Below are 11890 nucleotides of genomic sequence, written 5' to 3' on the forward strand. Positions count from 1 at the left end.
TAGTATATTATTTTTGTTTTATGAAAAACTGATCAATATTAATTTGTTTTCACTTGTTAACAGCAAACTAACAATATTCATCGTGTTTTTCATGTCGGTAGCCTTTTTTTTCTGACTGACGGCCGGGGCGCCGCCATAACGGTGAAAACATGGACTGGTGAGTAAATTAAGGTGACCTATATTAGTCGAAATAAACTTTATTTAAACTGAGAAACACGTTTGTATATTCGGCTGCCCTTTAATGCAAGTTAGTTCGTCTGACGAGCCCTTACTCAAGCTTAACAGCAAACTGAGGTGAAATACTGAGGTAAAGTGCGTTAAGCAACACCACTGTTTCTGTGGAGATTTTAAACTGTATTTTCAAGCCCTTCTTTTGTTTGTTATTTTCAAGTTTCTGGTCTGGATGTCGTCTGTAACGTCGGAGCGCGGAGGTGTATTTTGGATCTTCTTCTGTGAATGACTGCCATAGTATCGACGATAACATGAACTGGTAAGCTAATAATGTCAGTAAGCCGAAGTTGACAAACTTAACGTTAGTCACAGAGCAGCTAATATCTTTTAAACGCTGCCTCTTTATAGCTAGCAAGGTAATTCTCTTCAAATGATGTTTAAGTAAGAAATGTGTGTATGAATGTCGTATGTAACTTTATAGACGGGTCCCTTCAGTGACAGACGTGACATAAACAGCGCGCTAACATGAAACACTGAGGTAAAACTGAACACCGCGGTTAACTGCATCTTTTGTGTTTTATTTTCAAGTTTGTGGTCTCGTGGTCATGTCGTCTGCATCGGAGGTGTATTAGAGTCTTTTCTGGTGATTGCCGTCGTCGCGGTGCAAACAACAGGTGAGCTTCCCCTTTCATCAATTTAACTAAGTTAATGTTAACGTTACTAAATTAGCCAAATTAGCCACAGGCTGCTGTTCTCCACTGACTTGCAGAACGGGTTGACTTTTTAAAGAGAGTAACGAGCTAGCAATATATTAATATAGCAAGTTTTGCTAATAAATATGATAAATGCTTATTTTATTAAAAATGTAAATTGTATTACTGTACAGTAGTTGTCTTTTCTGACCATAAACTATAATAACACTAAAAGGGTGTTGTGACACTGTCTGTTACAGGAGATTTCTCCAAGCACTAACTGGATGCTGACCATTAGATGCAGAATCATCATACAGCCAGCTGTCCATTTTACAGACATGCAGAATCAGGTAACCCAAAACACATTTTGTTTTACATTGCATTTACATTCATGCATTTTTCAGATGCTTTTATCCTAAGCAAGTTATATTGTATTTATATTGTTATTTATTGTATTTCGTAAGGTATTCATTTCCTGGGGGGTGTTCCATAAAACAAGTTTACCAAATAAGTCAGGCTTATTTCAGTTAGTCTGACTTATTTTGTGCCAAATCAAGTGACAATAAGTCAGACTAACTGAAATAAGCCTGGCTTATTTGGTAAACTTGTTTTATGGAACACCCCCCTGGGAATGTTTTTTATTACCATGTCTTGTCACATCAAGATTGAGTTTGCATGCGCATTAAAATTATTTCTATTAAACCAGCATTTAAACAGCAAAATGCAGCTGCTTCAGGTGTCTTTACCTTACTGTAACCTTTAAATTCATAATAGCAATCTTACCATCTGTCAAATTTAGATTATTGTTACTGTAAAGCAACAAATAGAGTTTTTTTAATCGTAGTAGGCTTATTATATGCACAGACTTTCTAGGAAACACACGTTTAGAATGTTGATATGAACAGATTAGTTAGCATTTAGCATGGTCTGTGGCAGACTTTACTAAGTGTCAGGGCAACAAAATTAGATAAACAAGAATGTAATATTAAGTCATTTAAATCATGAAGAAAATATTGTCTTTGTGCTACATTTAGTAAAAACGGTTTTAAACAAAGCCATGTCTTGCGTCTCTGCACACAGCAGTGTTTAATTACTGAATGAATTTACCTTTTTTAAACACCTTGAATCAGTGATTCACTGGCCCATTCATAAAATTCTTTATAAAAAATTTCAATAAAAAGTTTCTTCAGTTTTTTTTCTTACTACAGCGTTCATATGTAGTATATAATAAAAATAAAAAAAATGCATACAGCATCAAGTTCGACAGTTGAGGCAAATTCTATAAACACTGCTTTAAAAAAATCTTTTTTTTTTCTTGTGCTTGCAGGTTCGTTCAGACAGTCAATCTTTGTGGCAGCAAATGCATTGACAGTCACAGATCAGATGGACTTCTGGAAAGAGGGTGCAAACAACAAGCATCAGCCTGAATTCCATTCTGCTGTTTCTCATCAGAGAGCTTGTCAACTTTGACTCAAAATTACTAAAATTTAACACAACACAAACTCATTTTTACTGTATGATTTTATTTTATTTACACTACCAGACAAAGCTTTTGAACAGTAAGATTTTAAATGTTTTTAAAGTAGGTCTCTTCTGCTCACTAAGCCTGCATTTATTTGATCCAAAGTACAGCAAAAACAGTACACTTTTGAGCCGTTTTCTTTTTGAATATATTTTAAAATGTCATTAATTCAAAGCTGAATTTTTAGGATCATTACTGCAGTCACATGATCCTTCAGTAATCATTCTAATTATCTGATTTTCTGCTCAAAAACTATTATTATGATGTTGCTGAGATTAATATAATGCTAAAAACAGTGAAGTAGATTTTTTTCAGGTTTCTTTGATGAATAGAAGGTTCAGATAAACAGCATTTATCTGAAATAGAAATAGTTTGTAACATTATGAATGTCTTTATCATCACTTTTAATCAATTTAAGTCATCCTTGCTAAATAATATCTTTCTATTCATCAAAGAATCCTGAAAAATTTAAAAATTAAATAAAATATGTTTATCAGCATACTAGAATGATTTCTGAAGGATCATGTGATACTGAAGACGAGTAATGATGCTGAAAATTTAGCTTTGATCAAAGGAATAAATTAAATTGTAAAATATATTCAAATAGCAGTTCATTTATATAATTTATCACAATTGTATTGCTTTTGCTGTAATTTGGATCAAATTAATGCAGGCTTGGTGTGCAGAAGAGAATTCTTTAAAAAAATCTTAGTGTTCAAAAACTTTTGACTGGTAGTGTACTTACTTATTTTTGCTTTTCAGTATGTGTATGTTTGCCATGATACAAAGTCTCCAGGGGACTGTGGTGATGCCCTTTTTTCTGCTGTATCCTAGAGGTCAACATTTGTAATTTGTACTTTTAAAAAGAAAATGTTCAACAAATAAAAAGAATATTATCAGAACTAATGCTTATGAGTTATTGTGATTTTTATGGGGTTGGGGTGGTAAAAATCTTAAAATACAGTGCTATACGACAATTGGATTGTTTTTACAGGTAAAAAAAGTTTAAAATAAATGAAAATAAACTCTATAGTACTGATACTGTAATTGAAAATACAGTAAAAATACTGTAATTGAAGATACAGTAAAAATGCTGTCAATGAAATTACAGTAAAAATACTGTAAATGAAATTACAGTAAAGGTCTTTTAGTACTGTAAATGCACTTACAGTAATTATACTGTAAACATTTTTACAGTAACTTACTGGCATCCAGCTGCCAGTAAGTTACTGTAAAATTTACAGCAAACTTTTTACAGTGCAGTTTATGAGCAAAATATAATTAAAACACAGGGGTTTCCCTCCCTGTTTACAAATAAACAGCTGCACAAAATCTTTGATAAATAAAATACAGTACAGGTTGTTTCTCCTGCTTAACACTACAAGCTGCACAACATATTTCAAATTATGAAAAAAATTTACATGAAAAAAAAAAATAGACCAGGGGTCTTCAACTAAAATGGCTCGTGGTCCAGTAATGAACCCTGCTCACCAGCCGAGGTCCGGACAATTATAAATTAAAAAACTAAAATTTTAAAAATTTATGTTTTTTACGAGACCAGGTTATCTGCAGCATATTTTATCTTAAATTCTAGACATTTGAATAGCTTTTTAAAGACCTGAACAAAAATAAATAAATAAATAAATAAAATGACTGTAAAAAGCATGATTTACAATTCAGATGCAGGTTTCACAAAACAAAATTTTTTTTCTTAAATTATAAAATTCACATTCCAGCCTTCAAGAGTCAAAAGTATCAATTCTTATATAAATTTAAACAAATATTGTCAATCAAGTATTATATTAATTAACATATACATATATTTTACTGCCTTAGTTGTTTAAATTACACATTATCTTGACGATCCATCACATTTACAACTCTACGTGTTTGCAGCTTAAAACCATGGATTGATTTTTTTTTTTTTTTACATTAATCTTTTTGACAACAGCCGACTTATGAGCTGATTAAAAATGTCAGATGATTCTCTTCCAGCAGGAGGCGCTATCAGACTGGTCTGGTTCACTGAGCAGCTCCGCAGCTGACTTTGAAACGTGCAACGCTCATATTTATATAATGCATAGCCTTATAAAGTTTCATCGCAATTCTTGCCTTTTAGTCCCCAATTTAAGACGACCTGAAATCATAATTAAGACTTTCTTAACCCTTATAATACTGCAGTCATCAATGAAATTGAGAGCTTTAATTTAAACATCGACTTTCAAAAACAACCCACCTTAGCCTACACAAAATACGTTTCTTTTAATATTTTTCCCACTGTGTTCGGCGCACAAGAGAAATATTAGGGAAGTAAATTATTGTGTAATATCAGCATATGAAGTATATTCGTCTATCATGGTCTCTGAGAGTATGTGCACATCAGATGCTGGAAGCGCTGTTTTTACTTTCGCTTTAACATTGTGCAGTTTTCACGTTGCTTGTGTGATATCCATTGGCTCACCTTCATGGTTTAAAACATAAATATGTATAAAAATACAGTATAAAGAGATATATTTACAATATTTTGCGACGTAACCCCAACATAATGCGTTTTCCATCAACGTTTTTCTCTCACAGTTTACGACCCCGGGGCTAGACCATAAATCGGCTGTTAGTACGAACTGAGCCACTTTTGCGAGCCGTTAGGAAAGCTTTCCTCTGACCTCACTGTACATTTGCGGCAGAGGTTCTGATGCAAAGTACTTGTGATTGGGTAGCTCGTATCATGGGTCAATGCTTTTTAGCGGCGATTTAAAACCCTCGTTTTCATGCAGAACGCGCCATGTGCCATATCGATATGAACGATATTGGATAATCCCGTATCGCGTTGGGGAATCTATCCCCAGAACTCGATATACCGCCCAGCCCTACTTTTGAACCCCAAATGCTCGTCTTGTCTAGCTCTGTGTGTACTCTGTGTAGAGATTAAAAAGTATATAAATTGTTTAATATAAAGTGTAAAAATGTTTTTAGAAAATAACGGATCGTTTGGCTAGATAAGACTCTTCTTCGTCGGCTGGGATCATTTAGAGCACTTTGAAGTAGGGATGCACCGAAATGAAATGCTTGGCCGAAGGCCGAATACCGAACGCGGTGTTTCGCATTTTTTCCATTTATTTTGCCAATTTTTTCACCGTTACAATAATTAAATAGTAAAAATGTGCTTTTTACTATTTTGTGTTGCTTTTCAGAGAAATAAATCAAATAACAAAAACAATTTCAAAATATTTATTTAACACTGAACTAGGGATGCACCGAAATGAAAATTCTTGGCCGAAAACCGAAACACCGAAAGAATTATTCCAATTATTAGTACCATTGCATTTATGGCTATGACTGTGTACTAATCTTACTAAAATCAAAGCATTGCAATTGCATAAATTAATATTAAAGTTTCAAAGAATAAATCAATTATATTAATTTAAACAATTGTTATCAATCAAATATTATATTACTTAAATAACATATACATATATTTTACTGCCTTTGTTTAAATTGTTTACATTTTTATAACACATTATCTTGTGGATCCATCAGTTCACATTTACAACTCTACGTGTTTCTCTTCCAGTAGGAGGCGCTGTCAGAATGGTAGTACACAAAGCAGCGCAGCAAATGACTTTGAAACGTGCAGCGCTCATATTTATTCAATGGATAGCCTTTTGAAGTTTCATCGCAATTCTTGTCTTTCAGTCCCCACATTTAAGACCACCTGAAATCATAATTAAGACTTTCTTAACCCCTAATAACACTGCAGTCATCAATGAAAATTAAGAGCTTTATTTAAGTCTTTCAAAAAAAACAAACCTTACACAAAATACATTTTTTATTTTTTCCCACCATGTTCAGGGCACAAGAAAAATATTAGGCGACTAAATTAATATCAGCATATAAAATATAATCGCCTCTTATTGTCTCTGAGAGAATGCACGTCAGATGCTGAAAGCACTGTCAGTTTTCACTTTCGCTTTAACATATTGCGCAGTTTTCACGTTGCTTGTGTGATATCCATTGGCTCACCTCCATGGTTTAAAACATAAATATTTATAAAAATACAGTATATAGAAAGGACATATCTTTAAAATATTGTGACGTAACATCAACGTAAAGCCATTGTTTTTCACTCACTGAAAGCTACATCTGTCTCTGCTCTCATCACTGGCTGCATGCACGACTGCAGACACACCCCCTCTTGAAATTTCGGCATTACATGTTTTGCAAATCGCTATCCGTGGGTCTTTTTCGGATATACTGATATACGTCCACACCGCAGATGTGTTGCTTCAGACAAGCACGTGCAGGCTGCGGTTTCTGTTTGCGTCAACGTATTGTTTCGGCCGTGTTTGTTTCGGTGATAAAAGTCTTTCGGCCGAAAACCGAAAATGTGCTTTTGGGCCATTTTCGGCCGAATATTTTCGGTGGCTGAATATTCGGTGCATCCCTACTTTGAAGCTGCATTTAAACTGCATTTTGGAAGTTCAAACTCGGAGGCACCATAGAAGTCCATTATATGGAGAGAAATCGTAAAATGTTTTCCTCAAAAAACAATTTCTTTACGACTGAAAAAAGAAAGACATAAACATCTTGGATGACAAGGGGGGTGACTACATTATCTGTAAATTTTTGTTTCGAAAGTGAACTACTCCTTTAAAGTGGCAAATGAACCTCTTTAAAGAATGCACATAATATGAACAAATTCATGCTTTTCATCTGAAACTGGATCTGTGTGACAACTGTTCCAGTTAATTTTTTATCTTCTAGTCACTTGAATATTTAGCACATATGCTAAGATACATTAATGCTCATTCGAAGTCTGTCAGAGTTTGACTGTGAAAGCAGTCTGCCATTTAATCCAGCAAATTTAGATTTAGTTTTAATCAGTCTTTGGACTAAAATACCATTTGAATCATTCCATGTCAAATCAACCAAATTTCAGAAAATTTTTGATTTTGCTAATATGTTTCTAAAGAAAGATAAACATGTATAGTGATGAAAGCCAAAATATTAAATGTCATGGATGAATATTGAGTAATATACTATTTTATAAAGGGGGGGGGGGGGGGGGTCAAATTGGCAATTTTCACCTGAGGTTCAGAGCCAAATTGCAGGGGCTTACTTAAGAAAGATGGCAGCATTAAAATGTTATTTTTATACAGAGAGTGCTGGGTCTGTTATTAAAATCTGTTGACTTTAGCCATCTTTGTTACATTATATGCCAATGATAACCATTTAAAAATGGAGAAAGAGCACTTTTCAAGTTTTTTCTCCAAAATTTGCATTGCTTAAGAATTAAAGATATCTTAATGCCCTTTTTTGATATTGAGTCTAAACAAAATTCCCTTTTTTAAGGCCATATATAGTTCAGTTCCAGTAATTTTAGAATTTCAATATGGCTCCAGGAGTAAAACGTTAAATTGTACACATTTTTAGTGGTCAAAACCCAAATGTGGGTCAGTTTGCAAAAATATGAGACTTTTTTCTTTTAACTAGAGATGCATCTCATTTCCTTCTGTCAAAACTACTGCATTGAACATACCTGTCTGAGTGTCATAAATACTCTTTTTCCAAAGTTTGCATGCCCAAAACTCAAGTAGTCAAGATATAATCATTTGATTTCAGATTGTAGCTCTTCTTAAATTTTACTTTTGGAATCTTCATTTTTATTTTGGAAATGGAAACGGAATCCTACATCATTCATTCCCCAAGATATGGGGATCTCAACGAGGCTCCATATTCAGATGTTCAAAATTACCCATTTTCAGTGATTGAAAACTAAATGTTGAGCAGAATGTGTGAAGAATAGGTCATGTTAAAACTAGGAATGCTTTTATCTCTTCATCTTTTTTTTATTTCACATTTTGCATCATTCAGCCCTAAAAATGATCTGACAGCCCAAATGTGGGCTGATATTATGCTCCACTAGACATCAATAAACCACACATTCTATAAAGTTAGTGATCAGCATGCGGTGAGTCACCTGACCTCAGCCTCTTGTCACTCACTACACTGAAGAGATGCTAAACAGCTCCCTGATCACAGACCTGAAAATTCATAAAAGACACATTAGTAGGCTAATTAAATTTTTCTGGCCTTAATAACAATTCACCTATCTGTGCCGAGACATTAACAAATCCTTGATGTAATAGTTAAAGCGGTTGTGTGCGTATAGAGCAGGAAGACTGAATTCTGGCAGGCACAGTTTGTTCCGGACATGGAAAGTCCCTGTGCATTTCATGAAAGGGACATTCAGAGCTGACCAGCTGTACTACGGCAGACACTAATGCCCCTCTTTCATACTCGGCCCGCTTCTGTAACATCACACTCGGCTCAATCAACTTCCCCTCTCTTTATCTTTATGTCTGAACATCTCAATTTATGTAAAAGGCGTCAATTTTCACATTAAACCAATGAACGAAAATGAATTCATGTGTTCTCTGTTAACAGTAGGTTTCTACACACTACAGGTTATATTTATCATTCTTGTCAAAAAACAGTTCATAAGTACTTAATTTCAAAACTCAAAACAGGCTGCCAATCAAAAGATCAGATACTACAATATATCTAGAGTTCTTTACTCGAATCAAGCATCATCTGGTTCACTCTCAGATTGGCCACAGACCAAAATAAGCAACTGCTAGGGCTGTAGCTGCTAGTCGAGTCAAACTAAGCTGAGAGGCTTTGCAGGAGTCTGTATGCATGAACAGGGCATATGTCCAACTCGGCCCTGCTCTTCTATAGTGGACTGAGGACAGGATGAAAATATAGTCAGACTGATAAAAACTGAAATAAATTGTGTTTGTGTAAGCTGGATGTAAACCACACTTGTGGTTACATGTAGGGTTATTAGCATTAACTAAAACCAGAACTAATTAAAGAGCTACTAACTGAAAATTAGTAGAGTGTTTTCACAAGGCGGCACTGAACATAAACAATGCCACTGAACTGAACGAAACTCACTTATTTTGCAGATTATTGCTGCTGAAAATGGTCAATTGTTGTCATGTTTTGGGAGGCACTAATCGGTCAGACCAGGAAAAACATTTGGAGCCAAAAAGTTATAACAAATAAAGCAGAAGAGTGCAAAAAACTGAGGAACAAAGGTGTTTCTGGTTGGCCAAACTGAACCAGGATTTCCAGGGCAAGAATCTTGACAACATTTGTGTTTGTTCTTATTATTTCTGGTCAGATAGGTGAAATATTAGGCTAATATCTTAATTAATACTGCTTATATGTATCTTTACCACCTATTGACTTAGAATTGCACCCTTTCCTGCTTACTAAGTCCTTCTCTATATGATTTAGCAGCTTCCACACGTTTTTTCCGTGGTTTAGACAGCATAAATTAGCAGAACAATGTATTCAGTAGTACATCAACCATGAAATCCATGGTGCTGTTTAAAGTGAAAGTCGTGACGTATTGTCAAGTATGGTAACCCATACTCGAAATTGGCCCTCTGCATTTAACCCATCCAAGTGCACACACACAGCAGTGAGAAGTGAAAACACACACACACACACACACACACACACACACACACACACACACACACACACACACACACACACACACACACACACACACACGAGTGTTCAGTGCCATGCACAAAAGAGCGCTGTTTTATTCACAATCCCCACCTTCAATTCCTGCCGGTGTGGGAATCGAACCAGCAACCTTTGGGTTACAAGCCCAACTCTCTCACCATTAGATTTATTTTTTATTTTTATTTACAGAGGGTTTGCATTCAAGATTTGGTCAGTGACCCAGATTCACGTCCATTTTAGCTATACTCTGATGTAAAGGGGGCAGAGGTAGCCCCCTCTGCCCCCTTTACATCCGAGTATAGCTAAAATGGACGTGAATAAATAAACAAAAATAAAAAATAAATCTAAAATAAAAACAAATAAAATCGATATAGTAATATTTAAAACCAAAGCTAAAATTAAGAAAAAATAAAAACTATAAAAGCATCTAAATAACACAAAAATACAGGCATATTTAAACTACCATTTGAACTGATTATTTAAAAAAAACATCCAAAAGAAAAATAAGGGAAAAAAACTATTGTAAATAGGTTGGTTGTCATTACTGTCAGTTGGTTTTGTTCAAAATGCATTTTCACATCAAACTGATTTTCTTATCTATTAAACATCCTGAATAAACAACCAATGTGGGAAGCACAATCTTCCAATGAATCAACAGTAGTCTGTCAGGCATTATATAACGAACTATTAAGAACAACTCCCACAAACATTGCAAAAGGTCATGTTTTGACTGAGCTATATCCTGGGAAAGGGGAACACACGATTTTATCTGTTTTCTGAGTGGTCTAGCTGTCCGAAAACAATACTAAGGTTTACTAAAAGTACATTTATGAAGTAAAATAACATCCATTTATAGCTAACTGTTCTTATTATAGTACATTAAAGCCACTGTGGTCATATTTAGAGGGAAAGCCCTGTTGGGGAAACCTGTTGTATGACCAGCTTCCTTAATGACACGTATAAGATAATAGAGTTTCCCTGGATTATGTGAATCGCCTCAACCTGACAACAAGCTGAGATTTCCCAAACACCAGTGTACTAATAAATTTTATATACAATATATACGTGTTTTAAAGAGACAGCGTGTAAAACGGACACATTTTAAGATACAACGCGCAAGGTGGCATGCAACCAAAACAAATCACTGCTGCCATCAGAATGGAGAGAACTAACAATGAATACACCACTCTACTCATTGTCATAATAACAACATTGCATGCATCGCTTACCTTAGTAAGAATCTATTAGCCGTCAATCCGTAATAAGAATATTATCAGCTCCACGCACAACTGTTGTGTTCCTATACGTCCACATTTGTCACAAATAAATTAAAAAAATCATAGCACAAAAAGAGACTGATATATCAGAGAAGCGTTATCTGCCCTAATTAACATCAGCTGGTCGCACTGGTCGCTGTGGCTCTCTGGAGAGGCGCCATTTGACTGCGCTTGGAGGCGCTTGGCTGCTGCTGCTGAGACGCGACCGACGTGCGCGCTCACGGGCGCCCTCTGCTGACGCGACGCGGATAGTGCTTTAGGTGTACAGCAGATAAACAAAAACTGCCATCTGCTGGTGTTTGTTAGCAGCATCGTACATGTCCTAATTTGACCTGTGCATGAGACGTTACAACAGCAACAGCATTCATTGTGCAGTTAATATACATTTAAATATTGCTTTTTATATAGTTATCCACCTTTTTCTTACTGTAAGAGTGGGCGCGGCAATTTTGTAAATGGTATGGGTCTGGTTTCCGGTCTCATCCACATCCAGCTATTTTTAGCTGTACAAAACAGCTTGTTTTGAGGCTTGATATTGCAAATTGGTGTGTCTTATCATATTATTTTAATGTATTATCTTAATTATAAGCACACTGGTTTGTAGTACAAACAGTTTTACTGTTTACTGCACGTTGTTCTTCTCGTTATTTACCTATAGTGGCTAATGAACCGGAAATCTCACCTAT

General features: G+C 35.1%; 1 protein-coding gene across 1 annotated transcript in view; it reads right to left on the bottom strand.

Moving 5' to 3' along the window:
* Window positions 1-11388, bottom strand: part of rnf144ab (ring finger protein 144ab) — a 35901-nt gene extending 24513 nt beyond the window's left edge. The window contains exon 1 of the mRNA XM_073816483.1: window positions 11157-11388. The gene's annotated coding sequence lies outside the window, so the exon portion shown is untranslated. The remainder of the gene's footprint in view (window positions 1-11156) is intronic.
* Window positions 11389-11890: the final 502 nt, after the last annotated feature.

This window comes from Garra rufa, chromosome 13 (genome assembly GCF_049309525.1).
Source record: "Garra rufa chromosome 13, GarRuf1.0, whole genome shotgun sequence".
In the NCBI taxonomy this organism is placed as follows: Eukaryota; Metazoa; Chordata; class Actinopteri; order Cypriniformes; family Cyprinidae; genus Garra; species Garra rufa.